The sequence below is a fragment of the Sciurus vulgaris genome (assembly GCF_902686455.1).
Source record: "Sciurus vulgaris genome assembly, contig: HiC_scaffold_611_arrow_ctg1, whole genome shotgun sequence".
Lineage (NCBI taxonomy): Eukaryota > Metazoa > Chordata > Mammalia > Rodentia > Sciuridae > Sciurus > Sciurus vulgaris.
In genome coordinates, this window is record NW_027632409.1 from 1286573 (window position 1) to 1305369 (window position 18797).

Below are 18797 nucleotides of genomic sequence, written 5' to 3' on the forward strand. Positions count from 1 at the left end.
CATTCAGTGCGTGCATTTGCTCTTTCAACTCATCGTTTGCTTCTCTGATCATTTTAATTATGTACATTCTGAACTCCTTTTCTGTCATTTCTTCTGCAATGCTGTCATTGGGTTTTATTGATGTAACATCTAGATTTGTTTGCAGCATTTTCTTTCCTTGTTTTCTCATATTGTTCCGGTATCAGTGGAACGCTGTGATATTGCAGATTTCCTCTATTGACTTACAATGTCCCTGAAGATTTCTATATATATATCCTCCCTTAGACTTCAGTAGGCTGAAGTCTTGGAGGAAGTTGATAATGTCGTGTTCCACAAGGAAGCTGCCTCTCTAGGAGTGGTGGCCTTCAGGTGGGGTATAATCCCTGCTAGTGGGCAGAGTTGCCTCCACTTGTTGACCAATGGTCATCCAAAGGGTAACTAGGCTTTGGGCTGAGGCAAGGCCTGTTTGGGCCTGAGTCTCTGGTTTTACCATCCTTGTGGGGAAACCTCACCTGGCAGGGAAGACTCACCCGGTGGGGAGGTCTCACTGATCAGTTCCCTCCTAGAGGTTCCGCTCAATTTACAGCTACCGCCTAGGCTGGACTGCCTTCCTCTGCAAAGTTCCCAGGGGCCCAGTCCTACCTCCTGGACCTGGGAGCCTCACCCTTCGCAAATGAATCTCCTTAGGCTGCCCCTCCTCAGAGAATCTTCCCGCAGTCCTGGAACCTTCACTCCACCCCTAAGCCTGTCTCTGTGCGGCTCTTCCACCCAGAAGCCTCTTAGATCCTGGGACCCTGCTCTGCACCTAATCGCCTGGCTATGCGGCCCTCCTCTGAGCAGCCACCTGGGGCCCCGTACAATCACTCTGAATCCCCAAGACCCGGCACACGCCTCTTCCTCCAGACAGCCACCCAGCATTCCGGTGCTGTCACTAGGAGTCCAAGAAACTCACTGCGTGCCTCCTCCCACCAACCACCAGTAGCCCTGGGCAATCAATCACTCCGAGTCGAAGTGACCCTCCCCATTCCTCCTCCTTCTCCAGATAACCCCCTGGGTGTTCAGGAGCAGTCGCTCTGAGTGGCTCTGAATCCACGTGACCCGCTGCACGCGTCCTCTGGGCAACCTCCCTGAGCTCTGGTGCGGCCACTCGAGACCAAGTGACCCACCGCACTTCCCCTCTAGGCCGCCCCCCTGTGTTCAGGAGCTGTCACTTTAAGTCCAAACAACTCACTACTCGCCTTCTCCTCTGAGCAGCCACCTGGAGCGCTAATGCAGTCACTGCGAGTCCAAATAACCCGCTGCGCTCCTCCTCCTACTCCTCCTACTCCTCCGGGCAGGCCCCGGTGTTCAGAAGTGGTCTGAGTCCAAAGAGCTCGCCATGCAGCCCCTCCTCTGGCAACCGCCTGTAGCTCTGGTGTAGTCACTCTGAATCCAAGCGGCCGCGCTCCTCTTCTTCCTCCTCATCCTCAGGGCAGGCCCCGGTGTTCAGAAGCAGTCGTTCTGAGTCCAAACAGCTCACCACTTGGCTTCTCCTCTGGCAACCACCTGTAGCTCTGGTGCAGTCACTCCGAATCCAAGCGGCCACGCTCCTCCTCCTCCTCCTCAGGGCAGGCCCCGGTGTTCTGAGTCCACACAGCTCTCTTCACTGCTCCTCCCCTGGGCAGCCGCTGGAGCCCCAGTGGTGGCTCCGAGTCCCAGCGCTGTGGTGAGCGGCCTCCTTTGCGGTGCTCCCAGTTGTTCGAGTTCACTGCTCCAGTGGGGGGAGGGGCGTCTCCCCGGCAGCTCTACTTCACAAAGTTCCCTGCGTTCCGGGACTACCGTCCCATCCGGGACGCCTCCCCAACGGGAGAGAGTCACCCGGCTGCTTTGAGTTGGTCCCAAGTGTTTCAATATCTCCTCTTTTGAATCCTGAGTCCTGGAGCAACATGAAATGCAGCCACCCTGTAGGCCGCCATCTTGAAAACCTCTCAAGTGTCCTTCTGTATCTCTTCTGACAAGTTTTGACTCGAAGTCCACTTTATCTAAAATAAGAATGGAAACCCCTGCTTTTTTACTGAGTCCTTGTGCATGGTATTTTTTTTTTTTTTTGATCCTTTCATTTTTAGTCCGTGGATGTCATTTTTTTTGAGATGAATCTCTTGAAGGCAGCACATTTTTGGGTCTGTCTTTTTAATACATTCTGCCAGTTTATGTCTTTTGATAATGAGTTTAGCACATTAATGTTCAGGGTTGTTATTGAGATATGATTTGAATACCCAGTCATTTGGGCTTAGTTTTGGTTTTTAACTTGACTGGTTTCTCCTTTGAATGGATTTTTCTTTAAGGTAGTTACTCCCTTTACTGACCTACATTGTTGTTTTCATTTCTTCCTCAAGAAATATTTTGTTGAGAATATTCCATTTGTAAATTCTTTTCTGTTTGTAAATTCTTTTGACTTTTGTTTATCATGGAAGGATTTTATTTCATCTTCAAATCTAAAGGTTAGGTTTTTTGGATATAGGATGCTTGGTTGGCAACCATTTTCTTTCAGAGTTTGAAATATGTTGTTCCATACCCTTCTAGTTTTTACAGTCTGGGCTGAAAAATCTGCTAATATCCATATTGTTTTCCCCCTATATGTAATCTGATGCTTTTTTCTCACAGCCTTCAAAATCCGATGTTTATTTTGTATGTTAGGCATTTTCATTGTAATGTGCTTTGGTATGGATCTGTTGTAATTTTGTGCATTTGGTGTTCGGTAGGCCTCTGGTAATTGATTTTCCATTTCATTCTTTAGGCTTGGGAAATTTTCTGATATTATTTCATTGAACAGGTTGTTCATTCCTTTGGTTTGTATCTCTGTGCCTTCCTCAATCCTGATAATTCTTAAATTTGGTCTTTTCATGATGTCCCATAGTATTTGGAGATTCTGTTCATGAGTTGTTACCATCTTCTCTCTTGGGGCAACTTTATTTTCAAGATTAAATATTTTGTCTTCATTGTCTGAGGTTCTGCCTTCCAAGTGGTCTAGTCTTTTGGTGATTCTTTCCATTGAGATTTTTATTTGGTTTATTGTTTCCTTCACTGCATGGATTTCCATTTGGTTTTTTTTTTTTTTTTTGAATCTTTCTCTTTGTTGAAATGATATTTTGCTTCCTGCAGTTGCTTTTTCAACTGCTTATTGGTATTATCATTTATTTCATGCATTTGCACTCCTTTCTCATCCTTTGCTTCACAAATCATCTTAATCATGTATAATCTGAAGTCCCTTTCTGACATTTCTTCTACCATACAGTCATTTGGTTCTATTAATATAGAATATAGATTTGTTTGGATCATTTTCTTCCCTTGTTTTTTTATGTTGTTCATGTATATTCCCCTCTAGCAGTGCAGTTCTGGGGTATTGCACATTCCCCCCTATAGGCTTACAGTGAACCTATAGGTTTCCAAAACCTTTCCTTTAAGGGGGAGAGCAATATTAGCAGTGCCCAGTTCAGACAGTATGCAATCCTAGATCAAATCACCCCTTTGAGGATATTATCAATATCATCATAATAAACAGAATGGGTTCAATTATTATCTTCAGTATAACAAACAGATTTTCAATAAGGTCTGCAGTTTCTAATGGAGGACAAATAGGATGCAGAGGGATGTAGGATGTAACTGTTAATGGGATAAGAAAAGAATATATAGAAGTTCTAAGTAATAGAAAGAGTGAGAGTATAATCAAAAGAAGTTGGTTGTTAGCATGCAAAAAAGGAAAAAGAGACTCAGAGAACATGTAAACAAAATGAAAAGAGCAATAAAAGTAAAGAAATAAAAATATAAAATTTTTCAATAAAGAGAAAAAAGAAAATCTACATTATAGCAGTCATATAGTATTCAAACCTCCCAGTCTTCAGTAATCTGATGCATGAGAGGTACCTGACAATGAGCTTCAAGTATCCAGAAGGTGACTCAGAATGGGATTTGCCCAACTGCTCTTATTTCGATCTGACAGGAGTTAATATTGTACTTTGCAAGCTATAAATATTATTAGAAAATTCCTCCATTTTGTTTTTAAATTTGTAATAACAGAATCTCCATGTTGTATAAAATGCGATTTTCTTGGGTCATATTTCTTTTTTGGGGAAGATATGCAAAATGCAAAATGGGATAATTTTCTTTTATAATACCTTTGTAAGACCATGAAGTCACTGTGTCAAAATTGATAACTCCTTTGTATTAGTGCTGAACAATTATTTAGTAATCTCTACTGTCATTTTATATAGCAACACTATTGTTTGCCATTCCACTGGGTATATAATTGGTTTGTTTCAATTTTAATCTATTGTTATATGTAATTTCGATTCTTACATACTAATGGTGAAGAAATACATCCCGTTGTTACATAGTATTCTTGTTCCTAGAATGTTCCGGGGTGTTTCTTCATTTCCTTGAGAAATTTGGCAATCAAACAAGTGTTGGGGTGTTTTTATTTCTTTATTGATACTTGAGCATCACTCAGGTGCTGAATACTGCAGTGCAGATAATTTAAACTGAGAAATATTGAACCTTGAATACTTACAAATCCTCTTAATCTGACGAGGTTCTTAAAGGTAACAGAAGATGTCTCCTCTGTTTTCTTCCCAAGCAGTGTTGGTTACGCACATTGAATATGTCACTATGGGTGAACAGAGTGGCTGTTTTCTGAGGTTTTATCAAATTAGGTTTGAAAGAATAATTATTATGTTATAATTATCTATTAGAATTGGAACAATTCATATGGGTATTTTTCTTTACTTGTCTATGATATTTAATTGGCAATATTTTAACAGTTAGCCAGTGTACAGTTCATTGACTTTAGTGACATTCACAAAGTTGTACAACCTTTGCCACTATTTCCATAATCTTTCATCATTCCAAACAGAAATTGAAGTCATTTCTTAAAATTCCTTTTTTCTGCTGTCCCAAGCCCTGATAACTTTAATCTACACTCTATTTCTATAACTTTGCTCATTCTGGATAGTTCATGTAAGATAAGTCATAATGTATTTTTCTGTCATATTTGGCTTATTTCATTTGGCATATTTTCATGTTACCTTTGTGTTTAGCATAAATCCAAACTTCGTTTCTTTTGTGACTGAATAATTCTCTATTATGAATATATGCCTTTTCTTTAACCATTCATCTATTGATGTACACTGGGTCATTTCTACCTTTTAGCTGTGTGCCTAATGCTATGGAATGTTGGTGTACGTATATCTATATAAGTCCCCATTTTAAATTCTTTGGGGTATAACATATACACCCAGAAGTGGAATAAAATTCAGTTTAACTTCATGTGGAGTCACCAAATGGTTTCTATAGAACTTGTACTATTTTATATTCCCAGTAGTAATGCACAAGGATTTCAGTGTCTCTTCATCCTCACTAATACTTATTATTGTCCCTTTATTATTAATTTCATCCTAATAGGGGTGAAGTGGTAACTCATTGTAACTTTAACATACCTTTACCTAAAGTTACTGATGTTCAACAGCTTTTCATGTGTATTTTGGCCATTTGTATATCTGCTTTAAAGAAGTATCTTTAAGTACTTTGTCGATTTTTAAAGTAGGGTTGTCGTCTTTTGGTTGTTGAGGTGGTAGAATTCTTTATGAATCCTGGACATCATACCATTATAAGTTATGCTGCTTGTAATTATTTCCTCTTACTCTGTGGGTTTTCTTTCACTTTCTTGAAGTTACCTTTGTGATGCACAACTTTTTAACTTTAAAAATGTCCAATTTATCTTTTTTAAATTTTTTTGCCTGTGGCTTTGGTGTCATATTTAAGAAATTATTGCCAGTTTCTCTGGATCATAAATATTTGCCCCTTTATTTTGTAAGGTGCTTATAGTTTTAGATCTTACATTTAAGGCCATCATTCATTTTGAGTTAATTTTTGTTCGTGGTGTAAAATTATGGTCCAACTTCATTCTTTTAGTTTTTTGGTACCAGGATTTTAACCTAGGGGTTATTTACCACTGAGCCTCATCCTAGGCCCAACCCTTTTTAAACTTTACTTAGAGACAGACTCTCACTGAGTGGCTTAGGGTTTTGGTAAGCTGCTGAGGCTGGCTTTAAACTTGGAATTCTCCTGCTTCAACTTCCCCAGTCACTTGTATTACAGGCATGCACTACTGTACCCAGCCTAATTTCATTCTTTTGCATATGAATATCCATTTTTCCAAAACCATTTGTTTCAGCAATTTGTTGAAATGACTGTCCTTTTCCATTGAATGATATTAATACCCCTGTCAAAAATAGTTGACCATGGATGTAGGTCAATTATTTGTCAAAAATTGTTGACCAGTTTTAGGGTTTCTTTATGGGCTCTCAGTTCTATTCCATTAGTCTTACGTGTCTGTATGTCTGTCCATACAAAAAGTACCAGTGTGTTGTTTACAACAGCTTTATAGTAAGCTTTGAAATCAGGAAGTATGGGTTCTCAGAATTTGCTCTTTTTCAAAGTTGTTATAGTTACTCTGTGTCCCTTGAAATTCCATTTGAATATTGGAGTAAAATTTTCTATTCCTCAAAATGTAAAAATGACAGAAAATATCATTGGGACTTTGAAAAGGATTACTGAAGTAGAATCTGTAGATCACTTTAGATAGTATAATTATCTTACCAATATTAAGTTTTCCAGGCTGTGAATGTGAGCTGTCTTTCCTTTTATTAATGGAATTTCTTTGAGCAACATTCTACATTTTTCAGTGAAAAGGTCTTGTAACTCAATGATTAAATTTAGTCCTAAGTATTTTACTGGTTTTGATGTTATTTTAGGTGGAATTGTTTTCTTAATTTTGTTTGGGAATTTTTCATTGCCTGCATATAGAAATGCAAATGGTTTTGTGTTTTGATTTTATATTGTCCCATTCTGCTGTATTTGTTCATTAGGTTTAAAAGACTTTTTGTGTATTCTTTAGGATGTGGTACATTGAAGATTACATCATCTGCATGGAGAGATAGTTAACTTCTTATTTTCTAGTATGGATCCCTTTTCTTTTTCTTGCCTAATTGCTCTGTCTAGAACTTAAAAACATGGATATCCTTGATGTGTTTCTGACCTTAGGGAAACAAATTTCACTTTTTATCATTGATTATGACATTAGCTGTGTCTCTCCTTTTTTACATGCTGATTAAGTTTTCATCTGATCCTAGTGTACTGGGTATTTTTATTTTGAAAGAGTATTGAGCTTTTTCAAATGCTTTTATCCGTCATTTGTAATGGTCATGTTTTCCTAACTGTTGATGTGTATTACCTTGGATTGATTTTCATGTTAAACTACTCTCACATTCCTGGAGAGAATTCCATTTGGTTGTGATATATACAAGTTGAATATCCCTTATCAAAATGCTCAGAATGGAAGTTTTTCTTATTTCAGTTCGTTCTGTTTAAATCTTGCAATATTTGTGTATGATTTACTAGTTGACCAACCATATTCCAAAAATGGGATATCTGAAATGTTTTGAAATCCAAAATATTTGTAGCATCCTTTACTCAAAAATTTTCAGATTTCAAATCATTTCAGATTTTTTGATTGGGGATTTAATGTGATTGGGTCTGACTTCTTTGGACATACTGATAGTTTCATTCTGCTATGATTTTGTTGAGGATGTTTGCCTTTCTTTATAAGGGTTATGAACTGTAGTTTTATTTTCTTGTAGAGTCTGTCTAGGTTTGTTATCAGGGTATTGTTGGCATTGTAGAATGAATTAGGAAATGTTTTCTCCAATTATTTTGAAATATTTTGAAATATTTAAAAGTTTGTTAGAATACCAGTGGAGTGATCTGGTCCTAGGCATTTCTTTGTTGGGGTATTCTGTTAATGGTATAATACCCTTTCTTGTAATAGTTCTTCTTAGATTTTTATTTCTTCTTGAATATGCTTCGGCAGTCTGTGTTTCTAGGAATTTATCCCTTTTGTCTTTGCTAAGCAGTTTGTTGGTATACAGTTGTTAATACTATTCTCCCCTAATTCTTTTGTTTCTTTACATTCAATAGTAATGTTTCTCTTTCATTTTTCATTTTAGTAGTTTGAATCTCTTCTTCCCAACCAACCAACAAATATGTTCTGAAGAATATTTCACATGCACTTCACAATATTTTGTGTTTACTTCTCATTCTGTGAAGAATGTTATTAATCTAATCAATAGAACCAACTTTTGGTTTTCTTGAGTCTCTCTTCTTTATCAGTAATCTTTAGTATTTTCTTCCTTCTCCTAGGTTTGTTTGTTTATTTATTCCCTGAAACATAGAGTTATATATTTGATTTGACATCTTTCTTTTTCAATGTAAGCATTTGAAGCTATAATTCTCTATCCCACCACTGTTTTCAGACTATTATATAGGTGTAAATATATTGTTTTTCTTTCTTTCGATTGAAATAATTTTCTAATGCCTGCTATGATTTCTTCTTTAACTCTTAGTTAAGAACATGTTGTAGCCTAGCTGAGATGGTGCATGCCTGTAATTCCAATGGTTTGGAAAGCTGAGACAGAGGATTGTGAGTTCAAAGCAGACTCATCAAAAGTGAGGCACAGGGAACTTAGTGAGACCCTGTCTTTAAGTAAAATTCAAAATAGACTGGGGATGTGGCTCAGTGTTAAAGTGCCCTGAGTTGTGTATATTTGTGAGTTTTCCTTTTCCTCCTTTATTGATTTCTAGTTTTGTACCATTGTGATAGGAAAGACATTTGCATGATTTCAGTTCTTCAAAAATTATTGATACTCATTTTGTAACCTAACAATATATTCTGGAGAATATTTTGCATGTACTTGAGAATATTTTGTGTTTACTTCTCATTCTGTGAATAATGTTTTTGGGTAGAATTTTGTACATGTCTCTTGTGTCTGATTAAAGGTGTTCTGTTCATCTAAGTATTTACTGATCTTCTGCAAGGCTATCCTACCCTTTATTGTAAGAATACTACTCCCCAGCGTCCACTCCCGGGCGGGTGGTGTGGGCCCTCCCACTCTTCCCCGCGCAGCCTCATGGCCCCGGCCCTAGCTTCACCCAGACGCCCCTGTGTGCGCCTCCTGCCGCCGGCCTGCAGGCCGGGGACCTCCGTCTGCTTCCCCGCCGCTGCTCCTCCCCGCGCTGCTTGCGTTCACGCTGTCGCCCAGCCCGCCCAGCGGGCAACCGCTCCCCCTCCCGCACCTACCCTGCCGCCTCCCCGCCTTTTCCGCCCTCCGGTCCCCCTCCCTTGGCCCGCTGCCGCTGCTTCAGATGAGGTGATGGCAAGGGCCAACTTCAGCAAGATCCAGATAGGGATTTACGTGGAGATCAAGCGGAGCGATGGCCGAATACACCAAGCAATGGTAACATCTTTAAATGAAGATAATGAAAGTGTAACTGTTGAATGGATAGAAAATGGAGATACGAAAGGGAAAGAGATTGATCTGGAGAGCATCTTTTCACTTAACCCCGACCTTGTACCTGATGAAGAAATTGAACCCAGTCCAGAAGTACCTCCACCTTCAACATCTTCAGCCAAAGTAAACCAAATTGTAAAGAATCGACGAACTGTGGCATCTATTAAGAACGACCCTCCTCCAAGAGATAATAGAGTGGTTGATTCTGCACGTGCACCTTCCTGAATAGTCTTCCTGTGCACAGCAGAATGGTAGTGTTTCAGATATATCTCCAGTTCAAGCTGCAAAAAAGGAATTTGGACCTCCTTCATGTAGAAAATCTATTTGTGTGAAAGAAGCGGAAAAACTACAAGAAAAACGAGAAAAAAGGAGATTGCAACAGCAATAACTTAGAGAAAAAAGAGCCCAGGATGTTGACGCTACAAATACAAATTATAGAAATTATGTGTATGATCAGAGACTTTAGAGGAAGTTTGGATTATAGACCATTAATAACAGCCGCTCCTATTGATGAACATAGAATATGTGTTTGTGTAAGAAAATGATCACTCAATAAAAAAGAAACTCAGATGAAAGATCTTGATGTAATCACAATCCCCAGTAAAGATGTTGTGATAGTACATGAACTCAAACAAAAAGTAGATTTAACAAGGTACCTAGAAAACCAAACGTTTCCTTTTGATTATGCCTTTGATGACTCAGCTCCTAATGAAATGGTTTACTGCTAGACCACTAGTAGAAACTATAGTTGAAAGGGGAATGGCTACATGCTTTGCTTATGGGCAGACTGGAAGTGGAAAAACTTACACTGTGGGTGGTGACTTTTCAGGAAAGAACCAAGATTGTTCTAAAAGAATTTATGCATTAGCAGCTCGAGATGTCTTTTTAATGCTAAAGAAGCCAAACTATAAGAAGCTAGAATTTCAAGTATATGCAACCTTTTTTCAAATTTATAGTGGAAAGGTATTTGACTTGCTAAATAGGCAAACAAAATTAAAAGTTCTAGAAGATGGAAAACAGCAGGTTCAAGTGGTGGGATTACAGGAACAGGAGGTCAAATGTGTTGAAGATGTACTGAAACTCATTGATATAGGCAACAGTTGCAGGACATCTGGTCAAACTTCGGCAATGCACATTCATCTCGGAGCCATGCAGTGTTTCAGATTATTCTTCAAAGGAATGGAAAACTACACGGCAAGTTTTCTCTCATTGATTTGGCTGGAAATGAAAGAGGAGCTGATACTTCCAGTGCAGACAGACAAACTAGGCTTGAAGGTACTGAAATTAATAAAAAGCCTTTTAGCACTCAAGGAGTGCATCAGAGCCTTAGGTAGAAATAAACCTCATACTCCTTACCGAGCAAGTAAACTCACTCAGGTGTTAAGAGATTCATTCATAGGTGAAAACTCTCGTAGCTGCATGATTGCCACAATATTTCCAGGAATGGCATCCTGTGAAAATACTCTTAATACATTAAGATACGCAAACAGGGTGAAAGAATTGACTGTTGATCCAACTGCGGCTGGTGATGTCCATCCAGTAATGCACCATCCACCAAACCAGATCGATGACATAGAGACAGAGTGGGGTGTGGGAAGTTCCCCTCAGAGAGATGATCTAAAACTTCTTTGTGAACAAAATGAAGAAGTTTCTCCACAATTGTTTTTTTTCCATGAAGCTGTCTCACAAATGGTAGAAATGGAAGAACAGGTTGTAGAAGATCACAGGACAGTGTTCCAGGAATCAATTCGATGGTTAGAAGATGAAAAGGCTCTCCTAGAGATGACTGAAGAAGTAGATTATGATGTAGATTCATATGCTACACAACTTGAAGTGATACTTGAGCAAAAAAGAGACATTTTAACTGAGCTGCGGGATAAAGTGAAATCTTTTCGAGCATCTCTACAAGAAGAACAAGCCAGCAGCAAATTAACCCCAAGAGACCCCGTGCCCTTTAAATTGGTATTCACTACTAAAGGATCCCCAGAACCCTCACTACTTACTATAACATAAAATGGTTCTGGTGTAAGGGCCATTTGAAAGTTTGAAATTTTAAGTGTCTGTAGAAAATGTCTTGTCCTTCACCTGAGAATGACATTTCAATTTTGTGAAACTCAAAAGTGTACAAAATGCTTCTAACCCAGGAGGCACAAGGAAGAGTTGGAATTAGTGAAGCATTTTGTTTTTTTTACCCAAATAGTAATTTACTTTTGGAGAGCCTTGCCAGTTTTATTTTCTATATGATGAAGTAAGATTGTGGACTTGATCTAGAGGTGAATAGTAGGGAGAAGCCACAGCATTTACTGTTAACTCAGTTCAATTTTCATAGCGAGATTGAGCAGTTTTAAATTCTTTGCATGCATGCATACCTCATCAGTGATTGCACATATCTTGCCTACTTCTAGAGAGCTGTGCTCACCTTTTCCTGCTCTGTGCCTTGATAAAGGCTATTGACCCTAAATTTCTGAAGCACAGCCATGATAAATTACATTCCTTATTTGTCATTGTAAATTACCTTTATTGTGTGTACATTTCTACTGTGTTTTGAGACATTTTTTGTGTGTGACTAGTTAATTTTGAAGGATGTGCCATATCATTGAATGGAACTAAAGTCTGTGACAGTGGACATAGCTGCTGGACCATTCCATCCTATATGTAAAGAAATCTGGAATTATGATTTTAAAACCATAATGTGATTTTAATTTTCTTAGCATTTTCTTTGTAAAAAAAAAAGAAAAAGAAAACTAAAATATAAACTAGTTGGTGTATAATAAAATAATGAAATTAAAAAAAAGAATACTATTGAAATCTCCAAATGTTACATAAGATTCTCCTTTCATTCAGTCAGTGTTTATTTTGGGCTTCTTATATTTTGTACATATATGTTCATAGTGGTTCTCTATCTTCTTAATACAGTGAACTTTTATTTTATAATGTACTTTGTCTCATAATTTTTCTTAGTCCACTTTTTTCCACACAAAAGTAAGGTCACTCTGTTGCAATTTGGTTACTATTTGGCTGGAATATGTTTGTCTATTCTTTTACTTTCAACTTCTTTGTGTGTGTGTGTATGTGTGTGTGTGTGTGTGTGTGTGTATCTAAACTGAGTCTCTTGTGGATAGTATATTGATGCACTACTTTTTAATCATCCTTCAAATGTTTGCACTTTAACTTTAGACTTGTAAACATTTAAAATTAAAGTATTTACTGATCAGGAGGGACTTAGTTCTGCCAATTAGCTATTTGTTTTGTCTCAGATGGCTTTTGTGCTTTGAGTCTTCTGGTATTTCCTTGTTTTTTCAGTTAGTTCTTTTGTAGTGAACCATTTTGATTCTTTGCTTTTTTGTGTGTTTTTTTTTAGTTATTTTCATTTTGGGTAGTTTTAAAACATTTATCTTTTAATTTATTATTTCTAATGTCATTGGTTCTGTTTTTTAATTTCTAACAGATTCTTTAATTGATCATATTTTTTATTAACAAGGTCATCCATATAAATATGGTAAGAGGCAATAAAAACTCATGAGTGGGCTACTGAGAAAACTGTGTGTGTGTGTGTGTGTGTGTGTGTGTGTGTGTTTGTAATGTATATCAGCAAATATATATGGCAAACTTGAAATCTCCAAAGATTTTAGTGCATTAATGTAGATGTAAAGAATATTACAGTTTTTTCTTCTATTTCCTGTTTGGTTCACAACAGTAACTTCTTTTCTGATATTAAGTTTAGATTCTGGGTTTAGTTAGATAGTAGTTTCCCTCAGTTATAATGAATCTTAGCTGAAGTCAAAAGTTTCCATCAGTGATCTAGAAAATCCATTGAACTCAATTTTCTATTAGGCTAAGATAGAAAGACTTTCAGTAAGCTAGTAAATATAAAGTTTCTTCAATTTTTTATCTTTTAAAATTTTTATTTTATTTAAAGACCAGGTCTCACTGAGTTGCTTTCTGCCTTTCTTTGCTGAGGCTGGCTTTAAACTGACCATCCTCCTGCCTCAGCCTCCCCAGCTGCTGGGATTACAGGCATGCTCCACTATGCCTGGGTGAATTTTTGATATTTAGTGTTGAGGAAGACTTTTCATTGGCAGCTTCTAAGAGAAGTGGGAAAATTAACTTACTGGAGAAACTTTCAATCATGTTACTACTTCAGACACTAAATATAGGGGTTAGGTTACAGATACACATTTGTGAGAGGGAGACAGAGATAAAAGAAGGAACTTGGGTAGGAATAATAGTACTGCTTCCACCTTAGCCCTACTGCAGTTCAGATGCCTGGATAGCTCATAAAGATGAGCACAAAGATGTGCCTCATGCCTGGATGATAACATAGCACTTTGTAGGAACTAAGGAAAGTTTGGCATCTGCCAATGGTCTTGCATATTTAGAAAAGGATGGCTACATTGTGCTCAGGTTGGAACATTAGAATTCTTGTGATGACAGACTTGGAACTCTTTGAGTCTTTCATGGAACAGTGCTGATTAAAAGAACCACAAAAGCTTCAGTCATTTTCCCCAGCTGTACTGACACTAACTCCATTTGTATAGCTTTCATAATGTATTCTTTCTTGTGTGTGTATGCAGCTGACGTTGTCAGATAATGAATGGATGATACTTCAAGGGTAGACATCATAGTCCTCTGGATAATTTTTGTACATAGTTTTTCTAGAAACAATGAAAATCAGAAAAGATCACTTTGGGCCCACTCCAGTCATCTTGATCTTCTAAGATTCCTAGCCAATCACTCCTTCATTACTTTTCCATTATCTGGAAGCTCCATATTTCCTTTGAATTTATACTCTGTTGACACCAATTCTACATTACTATCTCATATGGTGATGATTTATAGTCTGTGCTGTGGGTGAAGGGAAATCCAACGATACTGATTTTTGTGTTCCTACTGTTTCTTCATTCACCTGTTCTTTAACCTTTCTCTTTTCTCTGATTTTTCTTTTCTTCTGTTCTTCTTCTCTTTCCTCACATCTCCATTAAATTATTTCTTCTAGAAGGACTTCCCTACCTATGCCCTACTCTATCATAGACTGGGTTACATGCCCTGCCATTTTACTACATTCATCCCATTAGCATTCACATGCTTAACCCTGTGGTAACACTATTCACATTTTATTTCCCTCACTTAAATAGTAAGCCCCATAAGGGAAAGTATTATGTCTCACTCACCTGTCCCTAGTACATGATACATGTTAGGAAAATAGTAGCATGTGCTGATTGAATGAAGACACACCTACATGAAAAAATCTGGGTCCTATGTAGAATTTGTCAATTTCATTAAATTATCTTGTCTCCTCTATCTGATGGAACAAAAGACAAATGCAGCAGTCAAAAATCGGTTAGAATTAGAAGATAAACTTTTTCTTAACAGGTCAAAATGCACATCTTTAGAAACTTAAGAACTAACCCATAATCAAGATATTCTCAGCACACACCACTGGGGGAGAAGGACTGGGAAAAAAGTTACTATGGGAGAAGTCTATGTAGGACCAGCTTTATAAGGACCAATAATCTGTTCTCTCAGAAAATGATGATATAGCAAATGTGGTTAAGATTTGTATAGGTCAGTTAGTGTTATGTGCAAAGATTTAAGTTTAAATTCTTTTGAAGTACATATGTGTTAAGATCACGGCATCTATATTCAATGCAGGTTTTGAAATCTAGCAAACTCAGTGTCCTTGAATCAGTTAGGTTACCACTCTGGGCCTCCATTTCTTCATCTACATAATGCCATATGATAGAGTTTCCACCTAATGTTGTTCAGAGGACAGAAAATGTAAGCTCTGACAAAAATTTGGAACACTTATACATGATAAGTAGCTTATAAATAGTTGCTGTCACTTACTGAACTTATGTCATCTATTGAAATGAAAGACAGTCTTAGGGACATATCTCATCTGGGAGAGGGTAATAAATATGATGTGTTCTCCAGTGTTAACCCTGCTGAGAGGGCCCTACAGTCTCATATAATGTAAAGAAAGCAAGTGTGCATGTGGGAGGAAAGCACCTGTGCATATTTAAGCATAAAAGGACATTTTGTAAATCTGTTTAAGTTAAACTATTTTATGTATAAACTGGACTAAACAAATCTGTTCCTTTCTTGAGAAGAGGTACCTGTAACAATTTACTTTCAAATGTTTGTTTCTCCACAGAGTGAAAGATTTCCTATTCTACCTACAAGAATACATTATAAAATGTGTGGCTAGCAGTTCTCTGATATTTTGTGGCACTGTAGAGGTACTGAACCTGTCAGTCTGGGTCTCCATTATTCTATTATTTTCTCCTGCCTCTCCTCCCCTACATGCACACCAGTCTTCCTCTATCAGACAGAGATGGAGACGTTTTTGAACTCACCCATGAAAGACAGAAATAGGTCAGCGTGGAAGTGAGATTGGGTAGACTAGTAAGCACTGTCACCAAACCTGGCAGTTCACAATCTTCTTTACCAAAAAAGTAGCCTAAAGGAAGAACAATGGTTCATGGTTTTTTCTTCTTCATCACTTCTCCTTTTTCAGTACAAAGCAGTTGATAGAATTTAAGAATCAAGTGATCAAGGGACCATTTTTTAAACCCATTCAACTCTTTTGAACTCAACCTCAATAATTATATGTACTTCTTTGTAAATCTGTATTTAAAGTGTTTTTTGATGGGCCATAGTTAAGGGTAGGTAACAAGATACATTTCCAAATTTGTTTCCATATGAAAAAAGTAAAGTTTGGGTTATTCTAAGTAAATGGAAGAAAACCAACATACTACCTCTAAACACCTCTCATCACAAAGTATTTATTCCATAAAATTAGTATCACAGTAAAAGTGATACATATATGAAAGTGAATAAGATTTGCAATCACAGAGAAGACATGTACAGAAACCAATGTTCAGGTTATATAGTTCTAAAAAACTTCAGCCTTAGGAATTCAACACTGACTAAGCAAACATTAAAAGAACATGGGTGGTTTGCTGCCCTTTGGAGTCTATTTGGACTAAAGTACTTATTTTAAGAACACACACATCATGAGGCAGTGCTCTGAGAGTTATTCTCCATTTTAAAGTTGTCCATGCATAGAGCATTTTGATCTATCAAAACTTTTATTATCCCATTTCTAGTAAGTGAATTTAGAGTGTAATTAAAATATTTTGAGGAGAAAGATACCAAGAATAAGATTTCTGTTCATTTGAATACTTCCAACCAGCATTTAATTTTAAAAATATATTAAATTTTTAGTTGAAATTCTTGCCCGTTGATTTATTTTAGTTTCTCTAAAAATCTTGTATTTTGTATATGTTCTTTTATTCCAAAGTGTTTTTTTTTAAATTAGTTGTCAATGGATCTCTATTTCATTTATTTATATGTGGTGCTTAACCCAGTACCTCACATATGCTAGGGAAGTGTTCTACTTCCCTAATGAGTTATACACTGAGTTATAACCCCAGCCCTTACCCTACAATTTTTAGTGATATTTCTTTTCCTAACAGTTTTGGACCAGTAGTTAATTACAGCTAGGCCTTGTGGAAACGAAATTGGAAAACCCATCACTGTTCTACTTTCAATGAGTTCAGTGGCCCCAGGCAACTCTCAGCTTCTTCTGAAAACATGTCCTGGTCAACAAAAAGGTGGAGGGAAGCATTCCCAAAAGCCCCTTTTAGCTTCTAGCTCACACATTTCACTTTCAGTAATTGTCACTGCCATGAACCAGCTCCTTTTATTTTAGTAAAGACTTACCTATGAATGAGTACCAGTAGTGTCTGTTTGTGGATTTTGGAGCCAGTCCCATTACTTTGCAATTACAGCATACTGGAGTTGTTGATTTTTTTTCCCCAAAAACCTGTGTCTCCACACAAGAGAGAGAAGCTTGATTCCAATTGAAAATTTACATTTCTAACTGAACCTAATTTTAGTTTCTGAAAATTCTAGTATATATTTTCATTAAATTTGCTTTTTAGTCTTTTCATAATGCCTGCCATTTAACACCTGTTTGGATCTGCTATTTATTCACATTTCAAGTTGGTTTCTGTTACTTTGTAGTTAAAGATTACAGTTAACCTAATCTTCAATGGGCATTTTCTAGTTCATTTATGTACTTTAGAATATTCCTGCTTCATGTATAGGTTTTGTTCCACTGTAATTGTGCCTCATGATTTTTTTTAAGAATAGAAAATGTTTTATCACTGTTCTAAACTATACTATACAAAAGAATCTCTTTGCTGTATATGCTGGTAGTTCCACAATGATGTGATTCCTGAAGAATTTTTGCCAGGTTTTCTTCTAATGTTACCATCAATTTATTAAAATATAAAGCATTTTATCATGTCTTAGTTTCCACAAGCAACATCTTCATTACCTAGTTCAATATTTGTATTATAGTACATTTTTTGATCCATCAAAAATTGTGTCTATCCTCATAATAGTTATACAAAATCACTTCTTAATTGTTTGTGTTCATCAGCAGTGAGCTTTCAAAATATTAGATTTTTAAATATTAATTATTTTTGCAGGTATTTAGAGAAACCAAATACCTATTGATACAGTAAATATATCAAGTGGGTGTAATTTTTCTATAGGAAGAAACCCATTTCAAATTTTTCTAAGGGAGGAGAAAAGCTATGAATATCTAAATGATTTCAAAGTTTAAAAAATGCTATTCAGAACATTTTATTTTATGAATGTTTATTGTCTAAACATGGCTTAGTTTACTCCTATAAAAATGTTACCTGGATATTACATTTAGTAATTTTATTTCAAAGGAGATTCTAAGGCAATTATTATACAATCAAAAGTTGAAAGGAAAAAGTGATATGAATATGTTTTCATATTTTGCCTATTGTAAAAAATAATGAAATTTTGTTAAAGTGTTTTTTGATACTGATTTTTGTCTTTCAAATATTTTCTCTTAATACTAAAAGTATATAAATCTTCTACATAAAACTGATTGCAAAGGAAGGCACAGGTGGTTACAGTGTGTATACAAGGACAGTTCAGCATATGCAGAATTAAAGAGAAAAAAGTTCACAATTTTATTAGTTCCACTGAAAACATTAAGAAAAGTTCTTCACAGTTAACAGTGTTCAAGGCTTAAGAACTAAGAGCATATAAAAACAAAAAAAAAGTTCATTTAATACAAAATGAATTTTTATATAAACTTGAATACATAATAGAACCCCTGGGAACATACTTCCCAACTCACAGAGATCCTAATAATGTGGAGAACAACCATGGACATGAATAATACTTGTTTTTGGGATTACTGGATGAGAAATTTAGCATAATTTCAATCATTCCCCAAACCTTTTCTAGGATGTCACAATGCAATATTTGAATCATGGGCAGAATTCCCAGTAAGGTGGGAAAGGAGAATCCATTCATTGTTTACAAATACTTGCTGAATTCCACAGAAGCTCTGAGTCCTGACCCCAGGAACTTACTGTAGCCACATAA

General features: G+C 36.7%; 1 protein-coding gene and 1 pseudogene across 3 annotated transcripts in view; both read left to right on the plus strand.

The window, feature by feature from the left end:
• The window catches only part of LOC306652826 (uncharacterized protein), a 670960-nt gene that overhangs the window by 55342 nt on the left and 596821 nt on the right, over nucleotides 1-18797 (plus strand). The window lies entirely within an intron of this gene.
• LOC306652822 (kinesin-like protein KIF2A) lies at nucleotides 9162-12064 on the plus strand (annotated as a pseudogene). The gene has a single exon. The product of its transcript is annotated as a kinesin-like protein KIF2A (transcript).